The following is a 22,437-nucleotide window of genomic DNA, read 5'->3' as shown; positions in this document are numbered from 1 at the left end:
CAAAGACCAGTCAGGAAACGCCATGATGCGGGGTGCAATTAAATGCACGCCAAAGGAGCGCCATTTTAATTACGGCTGGAATATATTTTGAACGATTAATTTGTATTCACTTTTCCCATCAGTTTTCTCCGTTCCTCTCTTCTCTTCTCCAGCAAGTAGCCAGTCAGTCTTGCCTTCATGCCTTTAGAACTAGTCCATTCCAGAGAGGGAGGAGAAGCCATCTGCAAAGACAATCTGACTTTGGTATTCCAAAAGTTGATGCTCAGAGGTGACCCCGTAGGGTCTTTGGAGGAAGGAGCAAAGTGAACTGGAGAAAGCCAAGGTCGAGAGGGGCTTTTACTCACAATAGAAAGAGAGAAATATCCCCGGGCTGGAGGCAAGGTAGGGCAACTACGAGAAGGAGAGAACAAGTGAGTGAGAGAGAGAGAGAGAGAGAGAGAGACTGACACTGAAGTCAGGACTGCTGGGTGCTTAGGCAGAGGACTCAGCCTCATGATTCCTGTCTAGCATGGCCCCAGCAAGCAAGGGCTGTGTGGTATGTTTAAGTAAACACAGGACCAAAGGTGAGTCTGTTAAAAAAAAAAAATCCTCACATTGCCCATGTGACCACAGAGACCTGCTAGCCCTGTCGATACCACCTGGAGAGAACAGGATGTGTCCCAGAGGTAACTTGGTTGGTTTCTGCCTTCCTTTGACACTGCCCAAGTCCCTGGAACTACGGCCCAGGGTGGATCTCGAGCAATTCCTCCCACAGTCTCCTGGTGGCTTGGAGGGACAGCCCTGTGCTGAGGGTCCTGGATTTTTAGTTGCTAAATTTAGCAACCGTAGATTTCACTTGAAGGTGAAATTAAGGTGATAAAAAGGATGTGGGTGAAAATTCATACCTGAGTTTGCAGAACTGAATTTGTGGACTGAGTCACACCCATTCAAACATAATGCCTTTTATTTTTAGAGCGCTTTACAGTTTATAAAGCTCCTTCACATTTACCGTATCACTTGATTCTCCCAATTACCTGGTGAGAGGAGAAATGCGAGTCTAATTATTTCTACAAAGAGACACAGGGTTTAGGGAAGCTTAGCCCGCTGAAGATGCGAAGTCCATGTGGACCAGAGCTATGAGCAAATCCTGTCTCAGCTCCCAGGCCACTCTGCTCCAGACCCTGCCCAGAGTCCCCAACCTGGCCCCAGCTCCAGCGTTCCAAAAATGACACCACTGAATTCAGTTCCAAAATGCCTCTTACAAGCTTTCTGGAAGCATGGAGTTTTAGGGGTGCCTGAGTCCAGATGACCTCTCTCTGGTTTGCAGAAGAGCCAGAACTAGGAAACGATTTTACTTGGTAAGGTGACCACAGTCAAGTCTTCAAAGCCTGTGGGTCCCTGGATGACAAGACCTATGATCGGGCCAGCTGCTAACCCTTTGGTTTGTTATCTTCCAGGCCAGGTGACACCCACCCACCAAAAAGACAGCCTGACTCCACCACTGCTCGGCGAGGATGGTGTTTCAGGGAGAAGAAAGCTGTGCAAAGAACGGGGCCAGACTTTGGGGGGTGCCTTGCAGACCTGGAGGAGACGAGGCTGAGGAATGCACTGTCCAGCACACTCGAGACAGCCACTGCTGGGGGGGGGGGGACCCACTGTCAGAGCTCGGGTTTTTACACATCCTAAAATCTTTACTTATGGACACCAGGTCAAAGGGAAGGGAAGAAACGCAACCACACTTGAACAGTTACCTGGTGCTGTTGTCAGCAAATGGACTGCAGCTGTTTTTGTCATTTCACAAGACGGTCCTTTTTTTCCTTTTTAGTGCGTTGTAGGAAATAAAGAATGTGATTCCGGGGAAGTCTCCATGTACGCCACCACCCACTTTGATAAAAATTTCATCTTTCACTTTATAGGGGATTCAAGGGCAGGGAAAAATTTTTTTTCTTCTTTCTTTTTATTATTTTTTTTTAAGTGTTAGAAGATAGAAACCAGTCTTACTGTCATTCTTTATTCTTTGTACTTTGAGATGTTTTAAGTATTATTTATTATCCACTAAATAGTTCACGTAAACAGTAACTCTTCATGTGGTGGAAGCCGCTTTTGGGCTGTGAGAAAGGGCATCTCCTGGACTGAGAAATAAGACAAGGATTTTGATGTTCATCAAGATACTCCTTCCAAACTTCTGTCTTGTACTGTTTCCAAAGCCAAGTGACTCGAAGCTCTGTGGACCTGTGATAACTGTATCTGAGGATTTCTTCCAAGTGTCTCACTGACTGGCAGCCACTGACCTGGAGCAGATGGCCTGAGGGGGTGGGGCCGGGGCAGTGTCGCCGCTGCGTCTGGGCAGGAGAGTCCTACTCAGAGCTTGGGGCTCCTTCTTGCCAGCCTGGCTCACCTGGACGGATGAAACTCAGCGCCAGGATCCCCAGCTCCCTTCCTCCACTCCGGGCCGGTGACTTGTAAACGTGGAGGCTCTGCTAAGCACTGGGATTTCATTAAGGGCCTCGTTAAAATTTACTGGAGTCAAATAAAGAAAGGACCCAGCCTTGGAAATGATTCTCCACCCCTGTCTCTCCGTCTCACCGCTGCCCACCCCCACCCCACTTATTCATCCATTAAACGGCTAACGACTGAGCTAATTCTGGAAAGTTGCCCGCATCAAATATCTTTAGAAATCACTTCAGAAAACGCCTTTAGGAAGGTAGGTCACCTCCCATTTGTCTCACTCTGGCGGGTCTGCGCCTACACGAAGAGGCGGTGAAGCAACAATGTGACAAATAAGAGGCTCTGAAGTCAGAGCCGGGATAAATCCTGGCCCTTGCCTACTCTCCGGACGACCCTGGGCACATTCCTTAACCTGAGTCTCACTTTTTGCATCCATAAAATGGGAACAGCACTGTGACTTACTGTGTAACATCTTAAGAGGGTGAGGCCACATAATGTATGTCAACTGCTTACCCCAGGGTCTGGCACACAGCATGTGCCTAAAACATCAGCTATGGATCGGGAGCTTTCTCGGGCACTGCCCATCTCCCCGTGGTGTTGCTTCGTCTTGTGAATAATGGAAGTTTTGTCAGATGCATGGGAACTAAGGAGACGGAAAAACGTGTTTATGCCCCTGGACTCAAAACTTATCCCATCCTTCTGTGACATCATAATCTGAGCCGCAGCCCACAAGCCTGAACTCTCGCACCCCCTGCAGCCAGTCCTCCCTGCCCACACGCTTTTTGCCACACAACACCTGGGGCCTCTGCTTCCATCCACTTCAGGAGCCCGTCCAACGCCAGTTCGCTGGGCAGTATCTTTAGAGCAGCCAGGATCTGTACGAGGTGAGCACACCGTGGCCCCCAGGAGCTGAGACAGGAAACCCTCTTCCAGGGGGTAAGCTGAAATGTAGCAAAGTGGGACACAGGTAGGGACATCTCTTTGGTTTCGTGATTAAAACCGAAACTCGATCCCCCTGCTCAGGGAGACCCAACCACAGGTTTCATTTTTCAAAGTTCAGAGGACTACCTGGATGCTTATTAAGGGCCGACTCCTCTCCAGGATTGGGTTTCTCCACTTTGAGTAGCTGCTTGACCTCTCACCTCCACCCGTTCTGCGGTGAGGACTCACTTGGAATGAAAGCGAGGCTGAGCAGGTAGCCCTGGGCAGCCGGAGCCCGAGGCAGCTCCTTGGCTGGCTCCTCCTGCTCAGCTCAGGTCTCTGCCCGAAATGTCCTTCCCGGACCTCCAAATAATAAAGTCGAATGCCTCTTATCTCTTCTGCACATTTTCCTTTCCTATTTTCTCATGCCGTGTACCCCAGAGCATCTCAGTTCTATATTTGCTTATTTGCTCTTGTTGCTGCCCCTAGACTGTCAGCTCCATCAGAAGAGAAACTGCCTGTCTTGTTCATACTATAAGCCCAGCGTGTGCTGGTTTTTGCATTGAGTAGTTGAAGGAAAAGAGGTAAAGATTTATCAAGTGCCACACCAAAACCAAGAGGCCTGCCTGCCAGTGGAGCCTGGAGCACAGAGACTGCTCTGTTAACGAAGGAAGGAAGGAAGGAAGGAAGGAAGGAAGGAAGGAAGGAAGGAAGGAAGGAGGGAGGGAAGGAAGGAAGGAAGGAAGGAAGGAAGGAAGGAAGGAAGGAAGGAGGGAGGGAAGGAAGGAAGGAAGGAAGGAAGGAAAGACAGTTATGGTCTTTTACTCTTTACATCCCAAAGCTTTGTGACACACACGTGCACTGACCATACTTTTTATGACATCATTCACCAGGACTGAGCAATTCAAGATCATTGTGCCTGAAGCATCACCTACCAGCATACATTATACATACTTCCTCTCACGCGCTGTGTTTAGTGAATTTTCTGGCGATGGTGTGGATACCCAGGTACATGGAGTGGAAAGTCAGTATAAATTTGATGAGAGCCTGGAAATCTGGAGTCTGGGTTGGGGAGAGAGGATGGTGACATAGGGAGAGGAGGAAGACCAGGAATAGTCAGGGCTGTCCTTTGGCTGAAGCCTAAGACAGATAAACGAAAAAGGACCGGCCAAGAGTTACGTCCAGCTAGCTTCCCTCCCGCGGACACGCCTGCTGGCTTTTGCTCCTCTGAGCTGGGAAATAGCGTTCCCCGTACACAGGAAGAGGAGTTGGGCAGAGAAGGGGGAGCTGAATTCGCAGGAGGATGAAGACGCAACCTCAGAGGGCTGCGATGGCTGCAGGCTACAGGACAAAGCTTCCAGGAGGACTGAAGGCAAAACCTGGTCATTGATGCAGGATACACATCCATTCAAAAATAAACTGCAAACCAATGACAGAACAAAAATAAAGCAACACCCTTTACAAGTTGCTATATTTGGCCCAGTGTCGGTTTTCTCTATATTATGAAAGAATGAAACACAAGCAGTTCTGGCCCCCCGACCCCTCCATCCTTGTCAAGGTGACTGTGTGCAGCTGTTCCCACGTCCAGCACAGAACACTCCTGCAAGGGCAGGTGCAGGGCATGTTCCTGGTGACCCTGGATCAGTAGGAGAGCTCCTGCAGGTGTGTGTTTAATGCTGTGGGGGCCTCTGCGAAGGGAGTCTGGATTTCTGAGTTCCAGGAGCCAGTGAGCAAGGGGGTTCCAAAAGGCAGTTTGGTGATACCCATGTGTGCCCCATGCACAGACAGGCAGAAGCGAAGTGGCCTCCAGGATTGTCCCACAATGACATGTGACCTGTAGCTGTGTAACTCTGTTGTAATGACCCCTCTGGAACTTTCTAACGTTACTGATGAAATGAAGACACTGAATAGATACACTCCAAGAATCTTCCAATTTAAAAATTCTACACTTCTGTGACAATCGTGTCTCTCTGTGCTGTTTTCCTTCTCTTTCTTTTGCTTTTCCTGTCTCATCTTCTGCGTTTCCTCTTTCTTCCCTCTTGGGCACGTCCCTTCCATCTGCCTCACAAGGACCAGTGACCCTCAAACAGCCCACCACGGAAGCCAGCAAATCAGCAACTGTTTTCACAAGGTTTGGAGCTGCAGATATCCCAAGATGATGATTCAACTGTTGAGTTCTCAGGCTCTAAAACAAACCCCCAGGTCTCCCGCTGAGCAATGGCTAAGAAAAACCAGCCAGTTAGCAAGCCAGGGCCTCCTGATTGAGTCCTGTGGGTGCAGAGCTGTAAATACAGCCACTGCACCAAGAAGTCTGGTCTAATACAGAAACGGGTGCACACAGAAGTGCAACGTTTCTGCTGCAGAAATCAAGACGGAGCGAGTGCTTGTACGTACAATGCTAGCAACTAAGGTATCATGCTGATTATAGGAGGGGTGAATTTTATAGATCCAGAAAGCCTTCCTAGGAGAGGGCACAGTAATGTGGGAGTTCAGCAAAACATAATTAATATCCGTCTTCATTAAGTGCATCTGTTTCTAGAAATTGAGAAATTACTTCATTTGGGATGAGCCCACCCACTGAAGCATATGTATCACATGTGATTCTCAATACTGGGCACTGTGTCCCGCGAGCTGTGCTGAGCTCCTCGCCCACATCTCATTCAGTCCTCGTAAAAGAGGAGATGGATGTTAGCACAGGGTCGAGAGCATGTTAGTAGGTCACTCCAATTCTACCTTTCTCTGCACCTCTATTTTTTCATCTGTGAAATGGAACAAGTAAGAGTATACACCTCACAGAGTTGGTATGATTTTTCAATTTAAAAGTTATATAAAGCACTTTATGCGATGCTGAGAACGTCCCAAATGCTCCATAAACATTATTTACTGATGTTAGCATCATTTTTCCACTAAAGGCCACTAATGCCTTGAGAGCATACGCGACCTGTCTGGGGTCACAGAGCGAATGTGGGGTTTGAACCAGCTCTGTCTGTCTGTCACCATCCTCCGTTGTCCCTTGTGATGTAAACTGTCGCTGCTAAACTCAAGTTTGCTCCATGGCAGCTTCCTTAAAGGTTCCAGCACCTTCTGTGGGACCTGTCCTGCAGTCTACTTTTAAACATCACCAGGGATCTGCGGTTCACATAATTTCGCCCGAGAACGTCGTACACGTCTGCAGTGTATACAGTCCAGGCTTAATTTGAGTTAGAGATGCCTGTGGTCCTCACTTTGAGGTAGATCAGCTGCTTCAGACATCAGCTGCGATCCCTCCTCCCCCAGCCCCAATTCCAGACTCTTTGGGGACTTTCCCTTCTGCTCTTTCCTAATGAGCCAGCTTACATCAGGCCCGGGGGAGCCCCAGCACAGAAAAGTCAGGGGAGAGCCAAGAAGAGCAACGGCGTGGAGTGGGGCTGGAAAGGCACAGACCTGGCAATGCTGGAGACTCACCAAAGGAAGCTTTTAAGGAAAGGAAAGCAGCCACCTTGGCAGCTTGGGGAACATGCCTAAGACTCACGCCAGCCTTTGCTTGCAGCAGGGCTGGGAAGGGCAGGCCAAACCGCACACCTTCGGCAGCCAGCTCCTCAGAGTCAGCTGAATGCTTCTGTACTGCACGGGGGCCAACTTCCCGTTGACCTCCAAGAAGAGTGTTGCAATGGGAGCTCTAGGAAGGGTGGCATGTTGGCATGGATGATCCGTCCTGTGAGGAAGTCCTCAAGGAATTTTGTCGATAAGGAAAGAAAAGAAAAGAAAGAAAAGAAAAGAAAAGAAAAGAAAAGAAAAGAAAAGAAAACCCCAAGGAGTGGCTTAGTACCTTTAAGCAGCTCCAAAGTTTTACTTGAGTTTACTTGCTTCTGTGAGGAGAAGTTGGAAAATTAATCTGGAGTCACTGAGGATCAAAGAAAAAGGAAAATGGGCTTAAGCTGGAGGAAAATTCCAGTTGGACAAAGCCAAGTCCTTCCTGAATGCAAGACCGATAAGACTGCTAGATTTCACAGACTCACAGACACAGAAAACAAACTTATGGTTTCCTGGGGGGAAAGGAGGTGGGAAGGGATAAATTGGGAGCTCGAGATTTGCAGATCCTTAACTACTACTATATTAAAATAAACAACAAGGGAACTTGTGTTGTGTATAGCACAGGGAACTATTTTCAATATCTCGTAGTAACGTAAAATGAAAAAAGAAAATGAAAAGGAATGTACATATGTATGTACATGTATGACTGTAACATTACGCTGTACACCAGAAATTGACACAACATTGTAAATCGACCGAACTTCAATTAGAAAAAAATTCGGAAGGAAAAAAAAGATTGATATAGAGTTCACTGCAGAGTGAGGTTATGGTTCTACCCACAACGCTTCCACAAACAACCACCCCCTCCTCTGAACCCCGTATGTACCGTATCCCCACCACTTGTCCCAGCACGACCTGCGTCATTTACACCAGCTGTATCAGAATCACCTGGAAAGCTTCTGCACACGCAGGTTCTCAGGCCCCACCCCAGCCTCCTGAGTCAGAACCTCGGGGAGGGGGTACCCTGTAACCCACGAGCTCCCAAGGTGATCGCTATGAACACTGAAGTCGCTGGGCGGGCTGTCCCCTGTCTGCATTAGGGGCATGAAGCAATGCGAGGAGCCTTTGATCTTGGATTTTCTGGATGTATACGTTTGACCAAACTCATCGAGAGCTGCCAGAAAGGGCACTGAAGTAAACATAAAGCTGCCTTCTTCTCCAGAAAGATGGGTTGCTCATCTGCCTGAGCACCATCCCGCCCGAGCTGCTGAGCTGAATGAAGCACAGGGCTCGGCTCCGGCCACCCCTGCCTGCAGACAGACAGCCGAGAGGGGGCTGCCGGGTCTTACCTACGAGGGATCGGGAGAAAGTTCAGCTAAGGGCAAATTCCAATGCCCAGATATCAGACCTGAGCGTAGGACTGTCATCCTCTCCTAGAGAAAGAAATCAGAGAGTAATTCATCTTTTCTCCCCCTTATCTCTGAGTTGGGTGGTGAACTGTGGAAATGCATGTATTGATTTGCTCTTCACTCCTCAGTTCTTTGCAGCACTGTCCGTAAGGGAATCAAAAACATCCCTGCTCACTCTGATGGCAGGCAGGCGACTGTCTGAGTCCAGGGGAAAACAAGGGGCTCGCACAGGCGAGCGTGAACAGGCGGGCTGGCCTTACGGGACTCCCTTCCCTGGGCACTCTGCGGTGACTTTCTCAAGGTCACCTGGAGTGCATTTTTACCTCTCTCTGTTGGGGTGCTCAGGAGCACCAGGCGTTGACACCCAGCCATGCACGACTCTCCCAGACCAAGGAGGGGAAGCAGGTGGCAGGGATACCTGTTTCAGACAACTCTGAGCCGCATCGTGGGGAGGGGAAGAGAAGTGACGGGGCATCAAGAGTCAGCGTCACCCAGCGAGGTCACCTCATTCCCCACAGCCGCACACACACCGTCCCTTCTCAGATCTGGGGGCTGCTGTCTTCCAGGGGAGGGAAGCAATGGGTGGGATGCCTAGAGGAAGTCGGACTGCCTGCCAGTTGTCTGGTTTGAAGTCTTGACTCTGCTCCTTGCTCCTCATCTAACTGTGGGTTGTGCTGAGCACAATTCGTTACTAAAAAGAGTCGCAAGTGAACACACTTAAAATTAGAAAGACCCATCAGATCACTCCCATTACCTTGCATTCTGAGAGCTTCCTTGGAGGAAAAAGAAAACTTAGGCTTACGTAGGTCAGTGGATCGTGCAAACCCTGCATCTTATTTCTCAGGTACTCCTTTTTTTTTTTGTATGTATGATATATATTATTCAAGTATAGGTAGTTTACAATGCTGTGTCAATTTCTGGTGTACAGCATGTTTCAGTCATACACGAACATACTTATATTCGTTTTCACATTCTTTTTCACCGTAAGTTAGTACAAGATATTGAATATAGTTCCCTGTGCTATACAGTATGAACTTGTTGTTTATCTATTTTATATACATATTAGTTAGTATCTGCAAATCTTGAAGGCTCATAGCTGGTTACATCCATGAGAGTCAGAAAAACTCATGGCTTGGTGGTGCTTCTCAAATTGTGATCACCCACCACCTCTACCATTTGTTTAAAACCAGCTGGGGAAGCGTGTCGAAAATGCAGACTTCCGGGGACGCAACCCGCGGATACTGAGGGTGGAATCTGGAAATCTGTATTTTTAATAAACTTCCTCTTCGTAGCTAACCCTCCTTGCCTTCAAAGCACAGCTGAAGACATTTCTCTTCAGTAAAAGATTAAATAAGTCATCTGACTCCTTTTATATCTTCTTGATCCACTTTCTTTTGCTGCCTCCAGCACTCAGACAAAATACTCATACTTTTTTTAGTTCTTTGCAAATAGTCTAAAATGTTCCTGTTCTGTGTTTTGCTTGGGAACAAATACTTTACCTGGTCTAGAACAGAGGTTGGCAAACTGTAGTCCTCAGGCTAAGTCTGGCCCAGCCTGTTTTTGTAAAAGAGTTGGAGCACCATAATGCCATTTTGTTTACATACTGTTTCTGGCTACTTGCATACTGCAATGGCAGAGGTGAGTATTTGCAACAGAGATAGCACAGCCTGTAAAGCCTGAAATATTTACTATCTGGCCTTTTGCAGAGAACGTTTGCCAAATGCCGGCTTAGAAGGGTGGCAGTTGTTCAACAGACCCCTTTCCTTGTCTTCCTGGGAGCAGATCTAGATTACATTTCCCAGCCTCCCTTGCCGTTAGGCATGGTCATGTGACTGAGTTCTGGTGAGAAGATGTGAGACGAAACTCTGAGCCTGGCCTGGCCCGTAACATCTCCCAGAATCGGTCCTCCACGCTGCAGACAAACCCAGCCTGGAACCTAGGATGCTTCCCGCTGAAGGTGGCAGAGCCTCCTAAGGGAGTCTGGCTCTCTTTGTTATTACTTAGAGACAAAGCACTCGCTCACCAGGAAAAGCCATTTTGAACTTTATATAAGAGAGAAATAAGCCTCAGTCGGTTCGAGTCATTATATATTATGTTAAATCCATTTGTTGCAGCAGCTCAATTTAACTGACTTTATATACAGAGCCTCCTTCCTTGCGAAAAGCTGGAGAAGGAGTGAGGCGTTTTCCTTACTCATAAAGTCCTTAGCTTCTCCAAAAGCATGCATGGCAAGTGTAGGGACTGGTACTTGTGTCCAAGAGAACGAGAAGGATGGAGGAGAAGCAGAGAGGGCGGCGGCTGTGGGAACCAGTTTTGTCCAAGGTGTCTACTCCCATCCTACAATGCCAGCGTAAAGAGCTGGTCCTCCCCATTGCTGACTGGTAGATGCCCTGCCACAGACAGTGCCTTTCTCCAGGAAATATTTATTTCTTGGGGGGGAGATGGAACAGTCTAGCATCAAAGTTAGAATCCTACAGAAAGATACAAAGTATAAGAGAAAGAGTTTTGAATAAGGTAAGGTATGGCAGATTTTTCTCACAAAAATTCGCTGTGAGGCTTAAGACAAGTCACCACCCCTTCGAAGCCATGACTTCCTCATTTATACGTCTGCGTCTTAGACTGTCAGACAGGATTTTAGATATAACTAGCTCAGTGGTTTCCAAAGCAAGTTGCAGGAACCCATCTTAGCCTTCAGAGGTGCCTTAGTATCTTCTGCAATGTTTAAGGGATAAATGATTCTGGGCTGCCCACTGATCCCACCAGCCCAACACGGCTTTTTATTTATTGATGTGGAAATAGTATTTTGAAGTGGTAACTGATGTGTTCCATGCTGCACCCTCCAATCCGTGAACAATTTCTTGTGCGCAAGTAGACAGCACAACCATAGCGAACAAAGACATAAATCCTTGGCTGATAAGTTTGCAAAATTTACACCTGTGCTGTTCGGTAGGGTGGCCACTAGCCACAGGTGGCTACTTGAGTTTACGTCAATTAAAATTAAATGTTCGGTCCATTGATCACGTGAGTCACGTGCAGCTGTGGCTACCATCATGAAATTTCTGTCATCACAACGTTCTGTTGGACAGTGCTGATCTAAACCCTGCGGGTACTCAGGGTATTCCTGATTAGTCAGAATTAGTAACCTCCTTCCTCCAAAAATTTCTCCACTAGGGGAAAATATTAAAAGGATGGTGAAGGGAGCTGAGACACAGACAGGTACTTGGTGAGCGATTCCTTTCTTGACCTCTCTCTGCCAAGGACCAGGACTGGAATTGGGTGGGCTGAAGGGGACAGAAGCTGAGGTCCGAGCAGACACCACCCCTCTAGCAGGTGGAGGCAGGGGAGGCGGCAAGGACTCTCAGAGTTCCCTTGGCTCTGTCCTGGTGCAGCAGCACTGGATGAGTGATGGATTCATGGTGGCGACAGGCAACACTGCCTGAAAGACAGCCTTCAAGAGTTTTCCAGAGCCTCCAAGGGGCAGGGAAGCAGAATAGCTTCCTGTGCCCTGGAGAATTACAGGGGAGAAGCGAGTTGAGTGAGAAGGGGTTGTCTCATTGGATCCAAGGGAGAGAGACATAAGTTCCATGAACTAGATGCCCATCACCTCCTTCCTTGTGCTGGGTGGGCACCATTTAAACACCCTGGGACTTGGACATAGCCCCTGCAAAGGGAGCGGAGGGACCCAGAATGCCTGGGATTTAGCTTTTGTGGAAAAGTGGGAAGTGAACATGAATGAGAAAATGTTATATATACTGATGTTTGCAGACTGAGCTTATACCTACCGTGTATTTCTCATGTTTGCGGAGAACAATGAAAGGTTGAGAAGTTACGTGAGTCAGCGATCTCTGTTTCTTGTACCTAAAGGCTTCCCGTTGGATGTAATGAGATTTGGGGTAACAGGCAGATAGAGGGGCTGATTTCAGGCTCCTCACTGTTTTAGATGAAATGCTGGGTGTGCAGAGGTGACAATTCTCCAGCGTGTGTCCTGACACCCCCCAGAGAGGAGTGAGAGCCACGACACCAAGGGAACAACAGTGTGTGTGCTCTGAGCTTCCACACAGCCGCGCACCAAGAGAGAACACACCTCGTCCAGGCTTAAAGCTCTGCTGTGTTCCACAAGCAAACGAGCCAAAGGTGAGCAGGTGGCCAGCGAACAACGTGTCACCTTTTGGGGAAAGGCGCTGAACTGTTCATACGCTCGCAATGCTAGTGACGCCCACGCTAAAGTGATGTTCTCTGCACGTAAGAAAGCACCGTCAGAAACGGGAGCTCTAACTTCCGCTATCGAGGCATGCGCGCCTCCCATGTGTTTCTGAATTTTTTCTTAATCTGGTCACGTGCTGTCACACCAGCCACATTTTTAGCCCTCTGGACGCCCATCGTTTGGGGAGGAGTTGCACAAATGTCCAGATGCAGAGAACAGGCTGCCGGGGACCCTGAGAGCCCGGACCGGGTGTGAGCTCTTCCGTGAGGCACTGTGCTGGTGTCCAGAGCGAGGACCACCTCTGCACGGTGGGTTTGGGGTTTCATTTCCTCCATTACTGTGAAAAGTGGTTTGTTCTTTGTTAGAAAAAAAAGTGGGGGGAGGGGGATGGAATTTTCATTTAAAGATGAATGATGATAAGAGTAAAGATTTTCAAAGACCCTTATCCTCTGGCTTTAGAGATGGCTCTAGACCTCTAGCTGCAGGCGGCTGGCATTGAGAAGAGGCTACGATAAACTCTCCCCGAAGGTGTGAACCTAGTCCACGCTCACTGGGAGAGCTCTCTCTCCCTCTCTCCCTCCATCCTCTCCTATTTCTACCCTCTGTCATCTCTTCTCTGCGTACCCTGCTCCCTGCTTTCACTGCGGTCTTCTATAAGCCCCGCCCTTCCTTCTTCTTTGCCCCAAACCCTCGGGCTCCCCCCACCATACTGAAGGTATAACGCTTGGGTGGGTGTGAGAATGTGTGAGTAGAGGGGTCAGAGGTTGAGTTTTCTACCTGCGCTTTGCCCATCTCTTCAGACAGATGGGAGCAAGTATCGTAAGGGCAGGTGCACCTTCAGAAAGGGGTGAAGAACTCAACTGAGGCAAAGGGAAAGGCCTTTCTCTCCCTGAGGAAGCAGTTATATCCAAAAGTTGGGGAATCTGATTCTGCCAGCAGCAGGTCATGCCGGGTGTGGCCCGAGCCGTGGACCTTATGCACGCTATTTTATTCATCCTCCAAAACCAGCTTCAGCGGGGAAGGTATAACTTAGTGGAAGAGTGCGAACTTTGCATGCATGAAGTCCTGGGTTCAATCCTCAGTATCTCCATTAAAAAAAATAAATAAACCTAATTACAACCCCCCAAACAAAAACAAAACAAGCCTTTAAAAAAAAAACACCCAGATCTGAGGTAGGCACAATTATTCTCCTTTTACGAACAACCAATAGGAGGATCAGAAAGGCGAAGAACGTGACGAGTCATCGAGCAGGTAAGCTCCGAGCAGGGCCCTGGGTGTGGACGCAGCCCTGGGACTTAGCATCAGGAGTGTCCGGGATGGCCAGTCCACCCCGGGGAGGGAGTGGAGGAGCGTTTGAAGAGATAGGGTAACAGCTTGTATTTTCCGAGCGCTGCCTGTGAGCCTTGTCTAGTAAGCAGCAGGGCTGGGACTCGGTGGAGATTCTCCAGTTTGACTGCTTTCCCAATTAACTACACCGCCCCCAACGTGAGCTGTGGGCAGACACACAAGCTCTAATTTCAAGAAGCAAACCTTTTCCACTGGGGAGAGGAAGTTATTGGTCTAAAACCCCTCACTGGGCAGTGGGAGTGGAGACACGTTTCCTGCCGGAAGCTGCCAGCGTGGCTTGCGAGACTTTTCGGGTTGACTAGTTCATGATCCTGCTCTAGATCATGCTGCTGCTTCAGTTTCCAGAGCAACAGCAGAGAACTGGGAGAACATACGTGTTATCACATTTGGACAGGGAGGCGAGCAGCAGTGTTTGTCGCTGGGAACGGAGTGTGACACCAACAGCCTGGGCTCCGTGCCTTGCCCAAGCTGTCACAGGCACCACGTCCTCCAGGAGCCAACTGACAGCAGCCCAGAATAAACCACCCCCTGCTCGTCTTTAAAGGGAGGCGGAGTAATGGGGCGGACGGGCAGACAAAATAGAGACAAAGACAAGACATGAACCCAAGACAGAGGTTTCAGCCTTGAGCAACTCCTACCTAGGGTACGGCATCCTCACATGGCCGCAGTGTCACAGAGCGACACAGTGACTCCCGACGTCCCCAGACACTGCCAGATCTCACCGAATTAGAAGACAATTTGTGAAATTAGACGACTTCTCATCAGGTCACTGTGCGTCGTGATTGAGGCTGGCACTTTTTTAGAGAAGAGGTGTGAAGGGGAGTGGGAGTCAGAGCAAAGTGTCGGAAGTTTCCGAATGCAGGCCCTTGTCTCGAGGGGCCAAAGCCAGAGAAGGAGGCTTAGCAGGGACTTCTCTGAACACAGATCTGTCATCAGTAACGTTAACAGAGGGAGTTAAAAAAGAATTATCTTGACTCCATCTGGAATCTTGCAAGGTCACTCAAGGAAGGAAAGAGGTGAATTCAGAAATGGCTCCAGCCCAGTCACGGAGGCAGCAGCTTGGGCTCCTAGTTCCCGGCTCATTCCGGAAGGTCACAATGATGCACGTCTCCTCCAACATCTCTGCCCTGGGGTGGATTTTGGAGATTTGATGGGCAAGGTGGGTCCAGGGAGGAAGAAGAAAGACTCAAAACCACTTTCCTGGATGGTACATTCTTCACTCTCCTTTTCTCCTTCTCTTTGCGCTTGTTTTCTCATGACCTCCTTTGGTGGGAGGGGTGGTGGCGAATCTGGGAGCCTCACCCCACACTGGGTAGAGACCAAGCATATCGAAGCCTGGACCTCTCTGCAGTAAAGAATCCAAGAGATGGCTGAGATTAACTCTCTTCTTCACAGGGAGGGAAGCACACAGCTCTTGGGGCCTCCTGGAGTCATGGTATGCAAATAGTTCGACAAATGGTTTAACAGCAATGTTTCAGAAAAAGAATTTCCAATTCCATCACCATGGTGACAGCTCATCAAAAAAGATCTAAATCTAAAAACTGCTTTCATTTGGCTGATGAAAAATAATAAATAGGGCACCTGGGGCCTGCACTCTCCCACAGCTCCACCTTCACACCTGCCTGGTCCCAGCATAGCGACAGCCACCTGTCACTCCTCAGGGTGCAGTGGACCCATGAACTTCAAAGGGGAGTGGCTCAGGCCCCAAACCCCCAGGGCCCCAGCCTGCCTCCTCTCCGCATGCTCTTGCTGGCATTCATTAACCTTTGACCCCGGGTTTGTTGGCTGTCCACAGCAATTTCATAGACCAGTCTTCTACGGAAAAGGCTCCAAGACCCACATTGTGGTGACTCCAGGGAGAGAGTGCTCATCGGGGAGGAGGCTAGAATGTGACGGACTGACTCAGGAGTGGGCACTGGTGACTCCTACTTAGGGGCATGCCACAGCCAGATTTTCGTATTAAAAAAATGAACCATATCAATCTTGGAGGCATCCTGAAACAGACAACACATATGCTTCGCCATTTCTAGAAGAACCGTAATCCAACCAAGTTTCAAGTTTTCAAGAAATGGAGCAGAGAACGGGATTGAAAGACACAGACACCAAGTCGTAAGTGTGGGAGTGTTTCCTACATCTTTGCAGAGACAAGCAAGTATCAGGGGCCACCAGAGTCCATCGGCTGAGGATTAAGTGAATTCTGACACAACCACACAGTGGAACACTGTGCAAGGTTATAACATACAGACTGCCAAAGATCTATGGTTGTTGATGTGGGAAGATGACCATGACCTACTGTTAGCAAAATATCAGGCTACAAATAGTGGAATCTTACTTAAAGTATAATGTACGTCTACATGCAGACAGGAAAAGAGTAGAGGGCTATGTACCAAAATGTGAATGACTGTTAACCTCTGGTGGTTTCTTTTTTTGTTTTTAATCTTTATATAATTTTAACGCCTACTCCAGTATTTCAGGCAGTGAGCTTGGATTAATCTTATAATCAGCAAAAAACCCCACAAAACCCCCAACCTCTTTTCGATCAGCTTCTAAAGAATAAAGGACAGGGAGCAGGTCTGTACAGTACCAGGCACTGTGGTGGGAGGCAAAATCAAAGGACCACGTGGTCCCTGCTCTCAAAAGGCTTGAAGTCTAAATAAGGGGAAAAATGAGTTAAGCAAGTCACACGTCTTTCGGATTGGACGAGCTCGACATTCGATGACAGTGCATCACATTCATGTGGGAGACAGACATAGTTGGGTGGGTAGAGGGAAGGGGTCATTGAGGTCCCCATCCAAGTGGAGGTGACATTGGTCAAGATGCTTATCTGCCCTGAGGTCCAGGTTCCCCGCCTGAAAGTGGAGTTAACAGTGGTAGGGGTTCCACCTTGGAGGGTGGCTGCGAGGTTAAGATGAGGTAAAGACATAACACTGGACCTGCAGGGGGCGCCTTCCGCAAATGCCAGTGGTCATTGATACTTTCCTTTCCTTTTCACCCATAGCTCTGTGGGAAAGTGAGTGTGGGAGCAGCTTTGGGCGGAAGAAGCTCTGCCCTTTGGTGTAGCATCTCTTGGATGCGCACAGTCATTTACCTTCTGAAAAACATCCTTCCTTTAGCTTAAGTGTTTGAGCCAGTGTTTCAACCAAACAGCACTCGCTTTCCCAGGGACGTGGGAAGCCGGGCCCACACCTCCCAGGCAAGATGCAGTTGTCATTGTGGTGCTCAGTCTGTGGAGGAAGCCGACGGATGGCATCCTCCCCTCCTGAGCAAATGATTGCTCCAATTCTAATCAAAAGGTACCTTTCATCTGATTCCTTTTCATTCAACTCTCCACCAGGACTCACATGTCATTTCGTTCCTCCCTTCCCCTCCTGAAAGTAATCAGCCTGGTCCAATTTGCTTGTATAAACAGGAGGCCGAGGCGGGGGGGACGTCACTTGGCCATGGCGGTTCTGCTTTTTATACATCCCTCCGCCTTGTTTCCTGAGACCTTTCAATAGAGCCAGACTTGGAGGAGAGTTACATTAAACAGTTTGACTCCAAACCTAAACAGCCCCTGAAGCATTAGCGGTTCAAAGATCTCCTGGTGCATTTATGAAAAGCCATTGATCTGGGAAGAGGTGTTAGCGGACTTGAAATGCACTAAGAAAACTCCTTTGCTGGCAGGAGGCAGAGTGGTTTTCATTAAGAAACTGCCCTTTATCTCGTCACATTACTGACCTGCCCAAGCCGAGATGGGCTACCTCCCCTTGCCTTGAAAGGAGGCTGCCTCTGGTTAGAAACTACGATGAGAAAGCATTCATTTTTCAGACAGACACAAAGCACAGAGGTGCCTTGCTCTTCTGAGTCGGGACCCCAAATCTCCTTCAAATTCTAAGTTTTGGGGACCACCTCTGATGCATAAAAGCCTTGAAAACACCATGGATCACTTCCCCCAGTGTTTAGTTCTTAGGACTTAGGGGGGAAAATGTAGAATCCTGGGGCTTCAGAGCTCAAGGAACTGAAACAATCACCTACAATAGGATCTATTCTTACCTGGGGGTCGTGCGCGCCAGAGGGCCACTTGTCAGCTTCAGGACAGTGTAGAGGACCTCACATCCTCCCTCTGCTCCTGAGGACTCGGGTGACCTGAGATGAATTCCTTCCCATCTCTGCCATGATTTTCTGCTCTACAAATTGGACACGATGCCCTCGTGGAGTGTTGCAAGGATTAAATATGACACTACATGTCACGTGCTTTCTTTGTACAGAGCCTGGCACGTGGTTAGCAATTGGTAAATGCCAGTTATCATGGCTGCTTGTTATCATTACATTATTATTATTTATGCAACCTAAAATTTGTAAGCAACGTTTTCCATGAATGTGCACACGTGCACTTTCCTGGGAAGAGGTCCATACATTTCATTTTCATTCTCCCCGAAAGAGGAAGAACCACTAATCTCACTAGACTAACCCCCTCCTTTAATTGCGGAGTAAAATCCTGTCTAGAGGTTGAAAGTGATTTCTCCACCGTCACGTGGTAAGCCAGATGCAAGGTCAGAGCTAAAATCCCAGATCGGTGGACATGCTGTTCAGCACTTTGCAAAGTGCTGGAAACATCAGCAAAAGTAGCCCAGGTCTCACCCAGCCTTGCACAGAAGAAGTGATCTGTACATAAATGTGGGATAGAGTTGGACTCGTACTGGTGGCCTCAAGGCAGAGAGAATGTTTGGTGGTGTGGGGGTGCCATGGCCGTGGAGGTGGCAGAAAACAACTTGACAACAGTAATCACTGGAAGAGGAGAGGGTGCCAACCAGACAGGAGGGATGAATGGGGGCCACCAGGAAGGGCCTGCCCTAGTTCCAACCTCCTTTGCCTCTCCTGTGCCGTAGCAAAGCACAATTATCCATAAGCCACCCATAGGCTTTATAAAATCCAAGAGAATATACGCATATTTGATGGAGGAAACAAATAACTTTGCACTGCTGAGTGCCTGAAACTCCTCTTCCAAAGAGACCCCCCCTCCCAGAACTGTGAGGTTTGCATTCTCTTTCCTTTGGCCAGATTCTCTAAAATATTTCCCTAGTTCCCTAGTTCCGTGGTTCTCAGAGCGTGTCTCAGGATCCCCACCATTAGTGTTGCTGGGATATTTGTTGGAAATGCAAGTTTGGGGGACCTCCTTAGACCTAGTGAATCAGAGCCTTGGGGGTGGGACCCAGGGATGTCTTTGAACAGGGCCTCCAGGTGACTCTGAACTCCACTCAGTTTTGAGAACTATTCATCTTGGTCACTGGTGTGGTAGAGAAACCTAGCAAGGAAAGAGGGCTTGCAAAAGCCTTCCAGAAATCTGAATCCCTGGAATACTTTTTTTTTTTCTTGGTATGAAATAAATTGGAACTAGATTAGTAACCTAGTTTCTTTTGTTTTGCAAACAAGAGCTGTCGGAGGGAAGTGGAAAATAAATTTCAAGGCCTTTCATCTCAGTTACAATGACATGTTCGTTTAGCATTGTGTGGGGAGGGAAGGAGGCAGGGAAGGAGGGGCCGTGGCTAGGCTTTTGGAGGAGAATACACAATTCCAGTGGAATCCACTGTAATTTAGGGGCAATTAGCGTCTGCACGTTCTCCATCCATGAGCCTCCCTTAATCCAGGTAATCCTCATCTTCTAATCAAAAATAAACATCCTTGAGTGTACCTGGGGTCCTTTTAACACGTTCTGCCCACCTGGATGGTGTCCTCTGTCTTGTAATCCAGAGTTTTTAGAAGCTACTTCAGCTCCTGGAAAGGGAGATGACCTACGGTTGTGACTGGGCCCTGCCAGCCCACCCTTGCCTGAAGCATGCATCCTCTGGTAGACCTGCCCTGCCCTCACCATGATTCAAGTCAATCTTGATACTTCCTTGCTATTTTGGGCAGCCCTCCCTGACAACTCCTTAACTGCCCCCTGGCTAAATAGGCAAGTGCTTGGATAATATCGATGCCTTGCTTTGCTAAGGCACTTGGCTGCTTCCAAACGCCTTTCTTAAGAAGTTGCTGTTTCATTTGACCCTCCAAACTACAGTAATGTCATTACCATTCTCCACTTCCCCACCCAACCCCCACTCCCAAAATTTACAGATGGGGGCCACCGAGGCTTCCAAGGGTTGCATGGCCCATCAAACTCCCACAGCCAGTAACTGGATGACAAGGTAGGTTCAAATCCAGGTCTCCTGATCCGCGCGTGAAGATCCTCCTGCTATATACAGCACACTGTCTCTTTCTGACCACCCAACTGAATCCATAACGCTAATGAATGACGCATTTCTTCTTTCGCTACATTTATGTCTTTGGAATGTCCTGGTATCTACGAAAATCAGTGCATCTTTCTTCATTTAAAAAGCCCTTAAGGAGAAGATATCTGTGTAACTCGGACTCAAGTAATAACACAAAGTGCTTCTACTTATTCAAATTTTTTTTTATCTTATTTTGTGTTCAAAACAGTCCAATGAATTAACTAGGATAAGCAATATTACACCTATTTTAATGATAAGGAAAACGAAATTTGACTAATAAAAGCAACTTGCCGGCTCAGCAGCGGAAAGCAGCTTCATCGGGGACAGGATGCTGATTTCCAATTTCTGGCGCTGTATTTGTCTTCTAGATACATGGCTTTAAAATTGTGTCCCTGAGAGCCCTGGGGTTCCTAGATGTTACCTCGGGAATTCCTGGGGGAGCCATGGAGGGGTGGGGCTGGCAGGACGTTGGGTCCTCTACTTAGAATTCTTCCCTTAAAAAGCAGCTTGGAAGCCACTGGCGGTTTCTCACTTCCTGTCCAGAGCATCCCACGCAGTGGTTGTCAGGTGTACACAGTAGCTTCAGGGTGGTACGGCTGGAGGTGGCCCTGATCAGCCTTGAAATTCTTGCAAGTGCTTTGTACCTCCTAGCTTGCTCTCGGTGTAGGTGGTGAAAACTGCGCCCTGTCCTCAGGGAGGGTAAGCTACCCCTGTGGCCTTTTCATATTCTATTCATTAATTCAACAAATATCTGTTGAGCGGTTACTATGCACTAACTTCAATGCTAGGGCTTGAGACTAGAGTGGTGGGAAAACAATAGGGGATGATTCCATCTCTGCCCTCATGTGGCTTCACACCAATAAATGATTCCAAATCATAATAAGAGCCATGAAGGGAAGATCTGTCAGCCGCATGAGAGAGTGACAAGAGGGTCTGATCTCATCAGAAGGTTAAGGCGTTCCACTTGGTGGAGAAGACACTGAAGTTAGGTTTTCTTGGCAGAGTAGAGAGGGAGGACGTGCCCTTTGTATGGAACAGGGCTGTCCAGAGACGAAGCAACAAGTGTGTGTCCTTGGGAGGCGGGGGTTGGGAGGAGCCGGGCTCGGAATTTGTGCAAAGCAAAATGGGCAGCCTTTGCGGGGATTTAAGTACAGGGTGCTGTGGTGGGGTGACAAGTTTTCAGAGATGGTTTTGGCTACTGTCCTGAGAAAAGACTGGGGTTGATCAAGAGCAGAAGTGAAGAGACCTGCGAGGAGGTTATTAGAAGGTGGTTTTCCTCTCTACGTGATCTAACCCACCCAGTTTCTGGTACTGGGGGCCACACTGAATGAGTGCTCCCGAGTGCCCAGCAAGTTATCAGAAAGGAGAGCCACCGTCAGAGGTGCCCCTGAGGGATTTTACAATTTAATGTGGAAGAGAGAGCAGGCAGCACGCACGAGACTCAGAAGAGCAACAGTGGTTAAAAATGAGAAGTTCTGTGCTGGGCAGAGATGCTGAGATTCCAGTCCTGCCCCTTCACGACTTAGCTGTGGAACGTGGGACAGGCCATTTAACCGCCCCCTCGGGGTCTCATTTCCCCACCTGTGACAAGGGGCTCACAAGCCAGCCTCAGCAAGTTATTAGGAAGCCCAATTAAGTAATGTAAGTGCAAGTGCTTTGTAAACGGCGAAGCTTTTTTCAAACGCACGATGTCATTATCATTAACCGTGTCACTATATACAAAGTAATTATAATTACAGTGCTGAGTAAATATGGAATAACATTTTTATCTCTGATTGTGTCCTGAAAATAAATGACTAGAAACCAAGAATTCTGTCCTCTCAGATTAGTTAGAGCTTTCACCGTATTTCATCAACATACCTTTATTTTTTCAAAGGCTGAAAACTGTACAATTTCTGAGTAAAATAATTTTATTCTTTAGAATTATCACATTGACTCAGAATTATAATTATAATCCTATTTGTTTCATACTACATTTCCCACACCTTAGTCATTTATCAACGTCACATTTTTTGCCATCAATGTATAAATATTAATTTAATATTTTACTTAAATTGAATTTATACACATTCTTCTCCACTTTGCTTTTAAAAGAAATTTCAACCTAAAGACTATTACCTGTGAAATCACAGGGTTGATAATGTTAGTTATACTTTTTCCTAATTCTCATCAAAAGAGTTGTAGGACTGTTAACATATAAGTAATCTAAATTATCTAACAGGATCTCACATAACACCTGCAATAAACACTAAATTTGGTATAGAAACAGCAGCTTATACCACTCATATTTCAGGAACTTTCTTTTCACTATCAGAATTAATGGAGCCTTCCACTAGCCCAGTTGTTCTGAATGTTAACATCACCTGGA

General features: G+C 47.8%; 1 protein-coding gene and 2 long non-coding RNA genes across 3 annotated transcripts in view; 1 reads left to right on the top strand and 2 right to left on the bottom strand.

Annotated features, from left to right (window-relative positions):
• Window positions 1-22,437, bottom strand: part of SLIT3 (slit guidance ligand 3) — a 572,835-nt gene that overhangs the window by 308,854 nt on the left and 241,544 nt on the right. The gene's annotated exons all lie outside the window — the stretch shown is intronic.
• On the bottom strand, window positions 29-4,068 carry LOC140688424 (uncharacterized). The gene is made up of 6 exons (XR_012063112.1): window positions 3,496-4,068; window positions 3,224-3,368; window positions 2,941-3,070; window positions 1,731-2,466; window positions 885-1,013; window positions 29-221 (listed from the first exon to the last, which is right to left on the bottom strand). It is a non-coding gene; the product is annotated as an uncharacterized lncRNA (long non-coding RNA).
• Window positions 2,974-16,993, top strand: LOC140688425 (uncharacterized). The gene is made up of 4 exons (XR_012063113.1): window positions 2,974-3,311; window positions 4,242-4,356; window positions 12,211-12,782; window positions 16,820-16,993. It is a non-coding gene; the product is annotated as an uncharacterized lncRNA (long non-coding RNA).

This window comes from Vicugna pacos, chromosome 22 (assembly GCF_048564905.1).
Source record: "Vicugna pacos chromosome 22, VicPac4, whole genome shotgun sequence".
Lineage (NCBI taxonomy): Eukaryota > Metazoa > Chordata > Mammalia > Artiodactyla > Camelidae > Vicugna > Vicugna pacos.
This window is presented reverse-complemented; position numbering and strand designations above follow the sequence as displayed.